We start from the raw sequence: 13086 nt of genomic DNA, 5'->3' as shown, positions 1-13086 counted from the left end.
TTTTTCTATAGGTTTCCCGTTCTGAGAGCTAGGAAGGGTAAAGAAGATGGCAGGACTTTGGTCCCCATGGCTGGGGAGGACACTTGTGAACTGTCGGGTGTTCTGCGTAGTTGATACACAATGCACCGTAACAGGCTTTGAGGCCAAATCCAATTCTCAGCAGTCCAAAAAGCATTCTCCTCAAAGCAGCTTTGGGAGGATGAGGAAATCTAATCCTAGAGGGAACCCTGGTGCCCATATACAATAGAAGTCCCACCCACAACAAAACAATTTTCTGGATGCACATCCAAGAATATACCCTCTTCAGAGTGAACACTAAATACACCCAAATCACAACTATGTCAATATTGGCATTAGGAAATGAAACCTAACTTCTAAAACTGATGCTGGGAAAGACTCCAGGTGACAGAAACTTCATGAGAGCACTAGTGCAATGTTCCCTGTGATGGTAATACAGGTATAAACCTTTGCAAAGTACAACGTTAGGGTACAAAGATATCCCAAGGTTTTGCAGGACAAAAAAGTTTTAGGAGTTCTTGTTTTAAGACACATTCAGTTTACACTTAAGTAATTCAATGCATGAATAAAAAGGACAAACTTTCTGCAAACAGTCTTCAACAGCATTTCAAGTTCCCAGTTAAATCTTGCTTCATAATCAAATGCTTGTATTTGAGGTGAAAATAGGAATGGGTAAGAAATATCTGAAGCTTTCCTTCTTAAGACATAACATTAGGAAGTATGCCTATTAACCATCCTGAACACTGGCTATGCTGAGGGCTGGGACAAAGAAATACCAAAGGGACTGGCTATTCCATCACCAGATCACAGTCAGTGAACAGGGCAGGCAAGCAAGCACACCAGCAGTCTTCAGGGAAACATCAGTGCCTTGTTCAGCCTTTTCCCTGGTGTCTGACTCAGCTCAGCCACTTCAGAGAGGAAGCTGAACATAAAATATGCCACCATCCCTTGTGCTCCCAGCAGCAGCCCAGCTAAGTCCTGAAATGCCAGATGTGCTCAGAACTGATAACCTGTATGTCCAGCACGTCACTAGGGGCCCAGGAGAATGAGAGGAGGGACAAGGCAGAGGCTGGGAGAGATAGCACCTGCACACATGCACACACATGAATGCTTCTCCCTTTACACAGCTCTAAATAAAATTAAGCCGTTCATGTCATTTCCATTGCCAGCTTAGCTCAAGCATGGTAAATTTCCAATTCAGCTCATTCACCTCGCTTTGATCCATGCTACACATGCTGCCTTCTATTCATATCTACAACCATCACTGACAGCAGCAGAAAAAGCATAAATCCAACAATAAAACACTTCTCAGAACGAGAATCTAATGGGAACTACAGGATTAGGTAATTTTTCCTTTTATTTTTTCTTTACATCTTATTAGCTAGATCTTAACATGGTGCAGCACAGCTTTATTTCTCTTGCAGCACGTAAGAGATCAACACACTGAACGCACCCAGACCAAGTAAGCTTAAATAGATGGCCATTAGCTTTGCTCCTGGCCTTGCCCCTAAATCTTCCTTCTTGGCCTTTCAATTAAACCATGCAAGGCATCTCCTTAGAACTACAGCTTTTAAGTAAACAGATAAAAACATGGAAATCTCAGAAAGCCAGTTAAACAGAGCACTTAGTGTAACAAAATAATGACTCAGCAACAAGACAGACAGAAAATATTTAAGCAAATGCCAAAACTCAGTTTCTTTTTTCAGTATTTCTCCTCATCAATTCTGTCACAGTTTATTTACAAATAAATGTAGTGTAAATTACAGGTTATGCAGTTTCCCTTTAGACCAGTACAAAATTGCTGTATCACAGCTTTTAAACACAATCTCAAAAACAGGGTCTTGGCGTAGAATACAAGGTAGAGAGGAAGGGAAGGATGCCTGTGTGTATGTGTCAAGGTATGCATATTTGGAAAACAAGAGATAAGGGATGTTTGCATATATTCATACAAAGAAATGTATTACATACATATCCTACATGCATAAATAGAAAGTAACTGAAAATCTCATACAACAGCTGCTTTTATATCATGTCATTGTGACACATCCAAAGAACTAAACCCCAATATACCACTGGGTAAACATAACCCTCAATAGACAGTTTGGGTCAAGAAAATTCTAGTCCTGGTTTGCAAAGACTCAATCCAGAATTGCATTTTTGGAAGCTAATTCAGAAGTCGTTTTGGACTTACCAACAGGTCTTCTGTATTTAAGAGAGAAAAAACTTTAGCTGAAGAAAATTTCCAAATACAACACTCTTACTGTGCATTAAGTTTAAAAACAAGATTAGTTTACCACAAACACTGAAGCACTCATACTTCACAGCTTCAAAGAATCATATAATGTGTTCACAGATCAAGCCATAGATGAGGCTCATAGCAAGTCTTACTTGCTATAAGATTCTTGGCTTAAAAAAACAGTTTTGAATTTTAAAAAATCAGCCATGGGCACTATTGTTTTATCCAGCACATACTTTGCAGCAGGAACTGGTCACATTTAATGGCAACTAATGATTCATTATTACATCTCAGAAATAGAAACAGATATGAGGAAACACATGGAGCAACAGCAGAACCACCTCATCACCTAATTACCTTGATAAAGGTACTACACACTTAGTACAGACATTGGCAAATAGATGTTTATGCAACTAAAGCATTGTCTGCACTCTCTGTAAATGACAGGAAGATTATTTAATCCTGAGCATCACATAGTGAGTGGACCCTCTACATATGCAACAAAATTTATAGCAAGTTTGTGGGAATTTTGTCTAGGCCTTGACTTCAGTAAATCTGTTTACATTTTTCCTAGCCTAACAGGATTTGTCTTGCCCATCTACAAGATGCAAAGAAGAGGCAAAGATAACATTATGTTGCTGCTGGTTTGGATGGAGTGTTCAGTGAGTTCTTTTCATGAAAGCCTGCAAAGTAAGAGCCAGAGCCCCTCACAACCCAGGTATCATTTGCAGTCTAGTCAACAAGTAGTACAACTTGTAAAATTAGCTTCTTTACATGTTTATTGCCTCAGTCAATCCAGCCTGACCTTAAAGAGGTTACCACCCTTGTTTTGAAAATGCAAACTTATTAACAAACATGCCAAATTAGTCACCTGGAGAGTTTTATTACCATGAACTACTTCAACTCAAACTAAAAACCATGTAACACTTCCATCAGTTGGGAGATGCATAACCCGTTTGTTCTGGTGCACCTCTCTCAGCACGGACCCAGAACAGCCCCTCCTTCCTGCACCAGCTCTTCAGACTTCTTTTCAGCTCTGAGTTTATCCACCATCAGGCTGAAGGAGTCATCTAGCGGCCACAAACAATTCCTGCAGCCTCACCAGCTTCTGTAGTCCAGCTTGCCAGTGCAAGACAAGGTTTTTTACCGCTTAAAGCACAAGAGCACTGACAAGAGTCCAATGCAGGTCCAGTATCTGAAGCATGACACAGTCCTTGCAGCCTTCCTCATGATGTTCCCTGCTGATGTTTCTTAGTGTGCCCTAGATGCTAGTTTCCCACTTCCAGCCCATGTCAAGGCCAAAACCAAGTTCTCTCCTTATGCTTGGGAACAAACATGGCTGTGTTATTCTAACCCTTGTGCAGCTGCCTGTTCCTCTTCAGGGGTGGGCAAACCTTTTCTGAGAAACGTCGCTACCCCTGGGAAGCACCAGTTCAGGTGACACGGATTAAACTGCTAAGCAGCAGCAGCAGGACAAGCCAAGGGATCCTCCTTGGTCCACATCCCTCCTCTGCCACAAACCCACTGTGTAGGCTTGCCATGGAACAATCAGCTACCTAGTAACATGCAAAAGAAAGAACCATAATAGATTGAACAGGTATCTGAAGTATGAGTTAAAATAATGATTTGATAAACAGTATTAACATCTATAATAATCTTACTAAGCTTCATAAATATTTGTAATGTGCTATCAGTTATCTGTACAACCCCTCCAGCCAGGTACGCTACAGAAATTTAAGCATAGAATTTTTTATGAAAACATCAAATATTCATTCTTCAAATTAATGGCCACTTCAACTATGTAATAAAGTGAAAAACTGGTACTGATTTTTCATATCAACACCTTGGTTTCAAAACAAACTCAGATCCGTTTTTTTTCTCTGTGTTAATCCGTGTTACCTGTTGAATAACTGAATTGCAGACACCTAAATACATCTTAGGCAAGATTGTCTTAGGCTTTTTTTTGTTCCTGGAAATCACTTTGCTGCCATGCTAATGCCAGACTCTGGAAGAACATGTTGCTACTCTTCCTTCACAGACTAGGAGTTCCTGTTTGCATATTTTCTCTTGGGATGTTTGCACTGTTGATCAGAGGTGAATCTAATACAGTGAGCATCAGGTGCTAATCATCACACACAACTTTCACACCATTTTATAATATACCCCCTTATGCCCTGCCATGCGGTTTAACATCCTATAACTGAATCCCAGCAGCAGCAGCTTCCCCTCCCCACCCTCAAAATAAGGAACCATAGGTTCTCCAAACCTTTCAAGGAAGCCAAAAGGCTTCTTTAAATTCATACTTAACCTTCTTGTGATTCAGAGCTTCCACCTGCCTCAATCACCTCAGTCACAAAGGTGTCACGTAGCTTTTTTCATTGATCCTATACATCATTCAAGTACAGCAAGTGAAAAATGCTATAAAATGCAAATTATCATTCTGGTATGGTTAAGGAGCTCCAACCTATTTCAATCTGCATTTGAAGGTGGAAAACAGTGGTACTACAATTATACAAAGACATGAAAGAAAAAAAAAATGATCCTTGCAAGCCCTAATGTCAGAATTAAAGAGAGAAGATTCCTTCAAAATAGTGAGGGCATGAGCAGCAGCTAAGTGATGTTTAAAAGCTCTGATCCCAGCAGGCAACACCTCCACCTTGCTTCACATGTCTAACAAATTAAGGGTTGGTCCGATTTGCCCTATATGTGGAGGACCTGCAGAAAGACTGACTCAATCATATTTATTTTTCCAAGATGGGGGACACCTTTATCTTTTTAGGTCCATAAATCAACAAGAGCTATTTCTTGCTACACACTGCTCAGCGGTCCAGTCACAGAGGTCTCTGGAAGTGAGAAAACAGTTCTGCAGGACTCAAGTGGTTTGTACAGGCATTAATTGGATCTATTTCCCTAGTTCTTAAACAGGCCTAATTCGTACTATCAACAAAAATAATATCAATATTTTGCAGCCTTGACTAGCCAGAATAATATGAAAGGTAATGCCACTCTTAATACTTTATGCAACATTTACTTTATTTGGATTTTTATTTAGACACAAATTTAATTCACTTTATTTCTTTATCTAGGTACTTTAAATATAAGATACTCTTACATACTCTAACAACAGTGAAAGAGTGGGTTCACTACTGGTCTAACACAACATGCCAAAAAACATCACTGATGAAATCAGCAGCAGATAGCACCAGAGGTCTACTCATGTCTCATGTATTAGGCCAAGTCTTGTTGCCTTGGCTCATATTTTCAGTGAACTGCAAGAGTAAATGGGGATCAGGAATAGCCACCAAAGCTCATTTTGTCCTGTTACCACAGTAAAGATGCACATACTTTTTCTATTACATACATGTTCATACATACACACACGTAAGTGTTTACATGTGTAGCTATCTATACATACTTTTCTGCAGGTACATGCAAGATAAAAGTGAACACCACACAGCAGGCCTGTTTTGCAAAGGTGACATGCATAAACCAAAATCAGTGGCAGACTTGAAAACACAAGAAATTGCAAAATACCACTCTTTAAGCCACTTTACTACTTCTTAATATGCAGATCAGCCATGGCACTTTGTACAAATCATGTACTTTGTTAGTGCTGCAAATACCTAGGTTGGCATACTTCCTTTTGATAAATGGTTTCTGATATTGACCAGGCTTTTATCACCCCAAAAGACAACCATAATATGCCTTTTCTAGAGGTCTTAACACAGACCTGGGAACTTTGGTTAGCTGAGTAGCTGCTTGCCCCCTTGCTCCCCACCAGGCTTGACAAAGGGAGCATATCATGCTCCTTAATCATCTTCAAGAGATGACACAATGTTCAAGAATTAATTATTTCTATGTATAAATGAAGGAGGCTGACCATCTTAAAACAAACACATTACTAACTGAAGCCTAAGCATCTCTACAGCCTCTATTTGCACCTTAATTACTCAGCAGAAATGTGCTAAAGAGTTATCAGTCAGCTGAAGATGTCTTTCTCTAAGGACCTGCAGGACAAGCTGAAATACCTCTTAGAACTGCCAAAAGCAGAGGATTTATCTGCTTTTATGTGCATTTGTCAACTCATACTGCAGAAAATGTAGTCACAAGCAACAGTGTAAATTGATGATAATAGAGTATATTCATTTCTTATGAAATGCCACCCAGAAAATACCTATTTTTCCTCTGCCTAGCCACCACTTCAACACATCAGTTTGGATTCCTTGTCTCACTAGAGGTCCACCAGAAAGCAGATGTCAGTACCTGCAGCAAACATCTCCAGGTGCAGATTCAGAATTCACAGAGCAGGGACTCAGATCAGACATTCAGTCAAAGCCCAGCATCTAATTCAGAAAACCTCTACCAGAGTCTTATTCCTGTGATCATTCTGAATAAACCATGAGCACCGCTACAGATGGGAAGGCCTCAGTCACATTGTTAGAATATACCATTGTTTTTTTTCAAATGGGTCTTGGCCAGCTGCCTGCCTTACTGGAGCCTTGAAGGGAGAAGGAAATACCTGACATCTAGTAACACTTTACTGCTCCTGACTAGCAAGAACCTGCTTCTTGAGTGACATGCACTAAAATTCTGTTTACTGAGATTTTGTCAATGCACAATAGGCCCGTGTGGAATTTGCCTGCATCTTTACCCAAAAAACGTCCAGGTGTTTACACCTGGATTACTTGATTACTACTTCCAAGTTACTTCATACATTAACAAGCTTTGAGGGGTAGCATTAGTTACAAAAAGAAGAAAGTTATTTATTTAAGTATGGAACAGTTACAGCTACAATAGCACAATTTTAAATTTAAAACACCCTTATATATTCTTGTAGCTAGCAGGGAACAGGAAAACTCAAATTATTTTCATTTCTACAGACAGTTGAATTTTTTAATTAGTTTGGGGAAAATATTTTGTTTGAACATCTGCATAAAGATATCCCTTTAATTTGAAAGTATTTTAATCTCCTGATATCATAAAAAGCACTTTACTGTGCAGTAGTGAAGTAACAGATAAAAAGGGGTGGATACATTTTGAGTAACTTTCCCCTGCAGCAGATCCTGCTCATCTTCAGCTGAAATGCACAGGTTTTTCTGGCAGCACCTTCTCTGGCTGCTTTTGAAAGAAGAAGTAATCTGTAGAGCAGTACAAAAGCCATGCCCTTCCATATTCAAGTTTCACATCTAAAGAATCTCAGAGGCTGCCAGGGTTTCAAGTCAGGCTAGCTGGCCATCAGGGAAGACTGTCCCAAAGCAGCACATGACCCCAGCTCCCTGCAAAGTCCCTCCACTTCTGTGACCATGCTTCCCAGTGAGGCTCTTCCAGCATCATCCCACACAGAAGTCCAAGGAGAATGGTCCAAGCTGCTGCTGTTACACCACAGCCACGAGGAGGGAGGACACAGCACTGTTAGAAGGTGCTGCAACAGGGGCAGCACCCCGAAAGTGCACAGAAGCTGCGAACTTAGAGAGCCATGGTCATGGCACAGCTGCATCAATTCTAGAGCATTTAAGGTCCCCTTGTATTGTGCCATAACTTGGCTACCAAAGAAAGCATGGTTTTTGTGGTTTACTCTTAATAAGTACCTTCTCCACTTACAGCAAAAAGCGAGAATCTTACTTTTCCCTGTGAAAGAAAGATACAATCAAACCAAGAAGCCAATTTTTATATTTTTTGTCGTGTTTGCATTTCTAGGTCATTGTTTCAGTCCTTTTGGCTTTATAAAAACTGTGCAAGCTTGACAGGGATATTAAAATAAGTTTTCTTTCTCATCCTGAAACTATCATTCCTCTTGTTACTTTCCCACAATTATAATTTTGGGTTTGTATAAAGTTTTCAATTAACAGTATAATTTTGCAGCTTAAGGTATCCTAAAATATTACACAAAAATCTGAAGACACAATATGCCACATTTTTCTACGGTTTTCAGTTTACTTTCATAGGGCAAGAGAAAGAGCAGAGAAAACATTTTCAACTCTGAACTCTACCATCTGAGCAATTTCCAAGCAAAGTAAACATTGATCCTTTTATGCCTTGTCAAAATTCACTACTGTGTATTTCTGTACTTGCATGGCGTCTCTAAGAAAATAACAAGGCCCCAGAAAAAATGCATGGGTACACATTAGCAAATCTCAGAACAGGAACTTTACCTTGGGATGTAACATTTGACTTCCTTAGCCAAAACACTGACCCAGTGAATGCCTGCTGAATACCTGTTGTTGGTTTCGCCAGCACCTGACACATGACAAAAGCCTGAAAACTATTAACAAAAACTTCCTGAACTCCACACAAATCACACGCAAACAACTAATATCACCCTGCCATTTAAAAAACAAACTAAGAAATATTAGAATATTGGCCAGAGAAATGTACTCATTTTACAGGCCACTCAAGGAGAAGCTATCTGCTCTTTTTCAGGTAGTTCACCACTACTGAAAATCTCAAGAGTAACTGATGAAATTAACACTTTACAGCATCAACTTCAGAAAGGATCACAGAAGATAAAAACAACTTCACAATTAAGATATGTTATCTTCAGCATCAGTAACTAACTGATGCTATCTGCTCTGGAAACTATCCAGATTGCAAAATCATGTTTAAAAGATACATGTAAGACCCTAGTAAAAGAAATAGACAGTAGTGCTCTAATTCTGGAGATACATCCTCCTCCTCTTGGACTTTACTTAGCTTGCCCTTAAGGCTCTAGCTTGACAAGAAGCAAGCACAGGCCAGCTCTGAAACCAAAATGAGTTGTGTCCCCTGTCCTGCTTTTCTACTATGCGCTCCTGGACCCCTTTTTAGGGGGCAACAGAGCTGTTCAGTTCTTCAATCTGATTCGCAATACATTAGCTGGTCCACCAAGTAGTGGTCAGTTTTATCTTTAGGCAGAAAGAGTTTAGCTAATAAACAACATTAATTTTAGCTATGATCATTCCTCCAGTCTAGTTTAGGATACAACAAAAACATTAGCATGGTCCCAAGATGCAAGGACTGTTTCTTTAAGTAATAGTGCTGTCATTTAAATATGGTGATTCACTATTACTTCCGTTAAATATGTCGCATTCCACTTCTTTGTCAGGGAGCTGTAATTCAAATAATGTCTGTATCTTCTATCTATAATGAAGAGAGTGGTCAACATTACACATGTTGAAGGTGAAAAAAAATACTCTGGGAGCCATTCCCTTCATTCTTCTCTTCATGCCTACAAAAACAGAGCACTTCTTAGTACCCTTGTGATATCTCCAGTAAGGAAGTATCCAGCTTTAAGACACAACTTCTTATCCCCCTTTGGTAGATGCCAAAATACATAAACCAATTTCTACAAGCTAAGAGAAAACTAGGTTGCCGAAGTATGACAGAGAAGCAGCAAATGCTTTGACTCTAGCTGAGAAGTGAAGCAAGAAAACTAGTTATTAGAACCAAATGTAGAGCCACCCTTTATTGATACAGGTTGGATTTTTTACAACCGCCTCCTATCAATTATAACTGAGATGTTGAAAATAGGTACAAACTGAATAAAACAGAACAAAGGTCCAATACCTGTTGCACTTGACACTTCACATTCTGCTGAAGTACTCAATGCTACACAGTTCCTTTGCTGGCAGAAGGCAAGTAAAAAGGTAGTAACTTTGGCAAATAAGGGTTGATACTCAGGCCCACAATGGAAATGGGAATCTACAGCATAAGCACATTTACCACACGTTTCTTGTGAAGACATTAGCACATAGAATTATCTTTATATTCAACACACTGAAACAAACGGGCTTGTGTTGTCTTTTTAACACACTGATAAAATGTGCACAGCACATAAAATGTCTTTATCCACTTTTTTATCCCTCAGAGTAATGACATAACACAGGGTTAATTTCTTGAGCACAAGTCTATACCAAGTAGTAGATTTAGCAGCAATGAATTTAAAGATTGCATAGAGGAAAAACCATGCAGTGCAGTATACCCAGCACATGAAAACAAATATAAAAGATGCAAGGCCACACATGACTGGAAATTTTATTGTTACCTCCTATACAATGCTCCTCCACCAATACTCAAGTGGAGGCCACAGATTAGGCTAGAAAAGTGGTTTGTTTTCATTTTGCCCTTACACCTTTACCTACAAAGCTGTTCAACTGCAAGCAGTAAGTGTGAGCCAATAATACAACACCCTTATGACTTCTACTTGCCCTGAAACTTGAAGAATCACAGAAGCATAAAATCACAGAATGGTTGGGGTTGGAAGGGACCTTGAAGATCATCTGGCTCCAACCCCTCTGCCACAGGCAGGGACACCTTCAACTAGACCATGTTCCTAAGAGCTCCATTCCACCTGTTCTTGAACACCTCCAGGGATGGATCAGCATCTCAGGGCAACATGTTCCAGTGCCTCACCACGCTCAGGATGAAGAATTTCTTCCTAATATCTAATCTAAACCTACCCTTCTTTAGCTTAAGGTGATGCTCCCTTGTTCTGTCACTACATGCCCTGTCTCTCCAGCCTTCTTGAAAGACTCCTTAAAGTGTAAGGCTGCTGGTAAGAAGCAGAGCTAACTTCCACCAAGGAAAAATGTCAAGTCAGTATTCATCAAAAAAATTTACCAGAAATCAATCCCCAATTTCCAATTTACTGCACCTCTCTCATTTTTCACCACAATGCATCGAACTTTAAAACACGTGCTTCTCCAGAACGGCTTTCAGCAAAGCTACTGGAGAACTTCACTGTAAGATCTAATAAAGGGTTCCACGGCTTTCATTTTACAGAACAACCAATAAATTAAACTTGTCAGAACAGAAAACAGCTACTCAAATCACACACCCTTGTCTGGATCAAGAGCACAAGCAATTATGGTTAGGCCTCAGATGATCCTGATCAAGGTCTTTGATTTGTTACTACTGTCCCCTGTCACTTGGGGAGCAGCTCAGACCTGTGGCAGTGCCCTGTAGCTGCAGTGGCACATCCAGCACCAGGCTGGCCCACCACAGCTGCGTGTTTGAGTGGCTTCTCATGAAGAGTCCTCTGCAAACTCGCTCAGAGCATCACACCCAGAGCAAAAAAAGTCATTCCATTAATCTGATTGTTAAGAGGCAGTAATAAAAACACAGCAAAAGCAGAATCTGGCAACACAAAGTATTTGTGTAACCTACCACCAGTTACAGATTAGCAATTCCAGAACTTTGAGGGAATACAGAGAATGGTGCTCATCTGTTTGAAAAGCTGAAAATTGATTAATGAACCTGTGATATTTACATTCTTCACTCTGTAAAGAAAAATAATTTTTAAAAATCCAATGCAATAATGCAAGAAGACACTTTTCCGTAGAAGTTGCTCATCTGTTGCAACTGACATTATTCCAAACGCTGTTTTCACTCAACCAAACTGGCTTCCTTTCTGAGGGATGCTTGGCAACTGTAAAAAGTATTTTTTCTTTTTTGCTTTTCATGTGTATAATGTTATTTCCATGTTATAACATCACTCCCTCAAATACATCACACTGTTCTAGATCCACAGTTATTACTAAACCACTGTAAAGTCTCTTTTCTTGCATTACTCAATCCATCCAGAAGTTCCGAAATAACGTGAGTGGGTTTTTAAAGTTGTTTAAACTTTACCTTTATCATCTTTTATGGCTGCATTTGTGTCATACCTATTTATACTTTTCAATGAGAAAAAACATATTTACAAACTATAAACTTTTATTGACTACAGATCTTTACTACAGCAAAATACATAATTTCCTGAGTATACTCCATTACAGTATTAGCAGGAGTAAAACCGTCTAATCGGAGACGGTAACAACATAATTGCTCGTCTCTTGTTATCGAGCCGGGCTAGGTTGTGACTCTTGGTTCCACCTCCAACAACTGCCTGGACCCACGCCAAGTACGAGCGGCACTCACCTCCTCTGCCTTCCCGGTCACAGAGCTGGCACACAAGTGTTTTCGGCGCAGAGCTCTGCCATCCTGCCTACAGCCCTGGCGCCCTGCAACACACCACGACCGCCGTGACACCGCTCCTCCAGCCCGGCGTTCGCCTGTCACAAACAGAACCCGCAGCCACACGCAGAAATTAGCTCCAGACCGATGAAAGTAACTCTTTCGGGGGAGGAGTAACAGCGCTGTTCCGAGGGAAACGAAAAGCAGGAAGCTGATCTCAGCAGCGCGGGGAGCACGGACGGGGCGGAGCAGAGGCACGGAGCGAGGAAAAGTGGAGCAAAGACTCGCTGCTTATAGCTTGGTTTTGGCAGTATGACCAACCAGTACCGCATTACTGAAATACCAGCGCCGGGGCTGACACGGACGCCGGCACCCCCTGGCCCAGGGGCGCAGGCCCGCGGCAGCCCCGCGCAGCGCACTCGCCGCAGAGGTACCGGCCCTGCGCAAGCGGCCCCACACGCCACCCGCCCCGCTGCCGCCACAGTCCCCGGCCCCGCAGCGGCCCTGGATGCCTCCCTGCTCGCCCCGGCCCGGGGTGAGGGCTGCCGTGGGCGCCGAGCCCGCTATCACGCGTGAGCCGGTTTGAAAGGGCACGTCCTCCGGGACGGACCCAACTCTCCTGCCCTGCAACTGCGGGAACTCCTCCGGCGTGCTAACAGCAACAGATTATGGCATCTTCTGAAGGACTGAACTGCCGCGTCTAGCGCGTAAATAACTTCTTCTGATGAGGTTTAAAAGAAAAAGGGGGGGATTCTTTAGGAAAACAGCTTGAAGAACTGAGAGGCTTTTCATTCTAAAACTCAAACCGACGCAAGCAGGTACCTCGACAACAGCATCTCCCACGCTGTAAGGTCTTTCTCTACCTCCACGGGGCTCCCGTTCCCACGGGAAGGCAGGCCACG

The 13086-nt window shown here is 41.3% G+C and overlaps 1 protein-coding gene across 4 annotated transcripts in view; it reads right to left on the bottom strand.

Moving 5' to 3' along the window:
• The window catches only part of BBX (BBX high mobility group box domain containing), a 134660-nt gene that overhangs the window by 88974 nt on the left and 32600 nt on the right, over positions 1-13086 (bottom strand). Inside the window, exon 1 of one of the 4 annotated variants that reach the window (XM_053936267.1) lies at positions 12149-12566. The exons of 2 other annotated variants lie outside the window; for them this stretch is intronic. The gene's annotated coding sequence lies outside the window, so the exon portion shown is untranslated. Of the gene's footprint in view, positions 1-12148; positions 12567-13086 lie in introns of those variants that run through there. One more of the 4 variants, XM_053936271.1, reaches the window with a different exon arrangement.

Source organism: Vidua chalybeata, chromosome 2, assembly GCF_026979565.1.
Source record: "Vidua chalybeata isolate OUT-0048 chromosome 2, bVidCha1 merged haplotype, whole genome shotgun sequence".
In the NCBI taxonomy this organism is placed as follows: domain Eukaryota; kingdom Metazoa; phylum Chordata; class Aves; order Passeriformes; family Viduidae; genus Vidua; species Vidua chalybeata.
The sequence above is the reverse complement of the archived record's forward strand: the minus strand, read 5'-3'. Positions and strand labels throughout refer to the sequence as shown.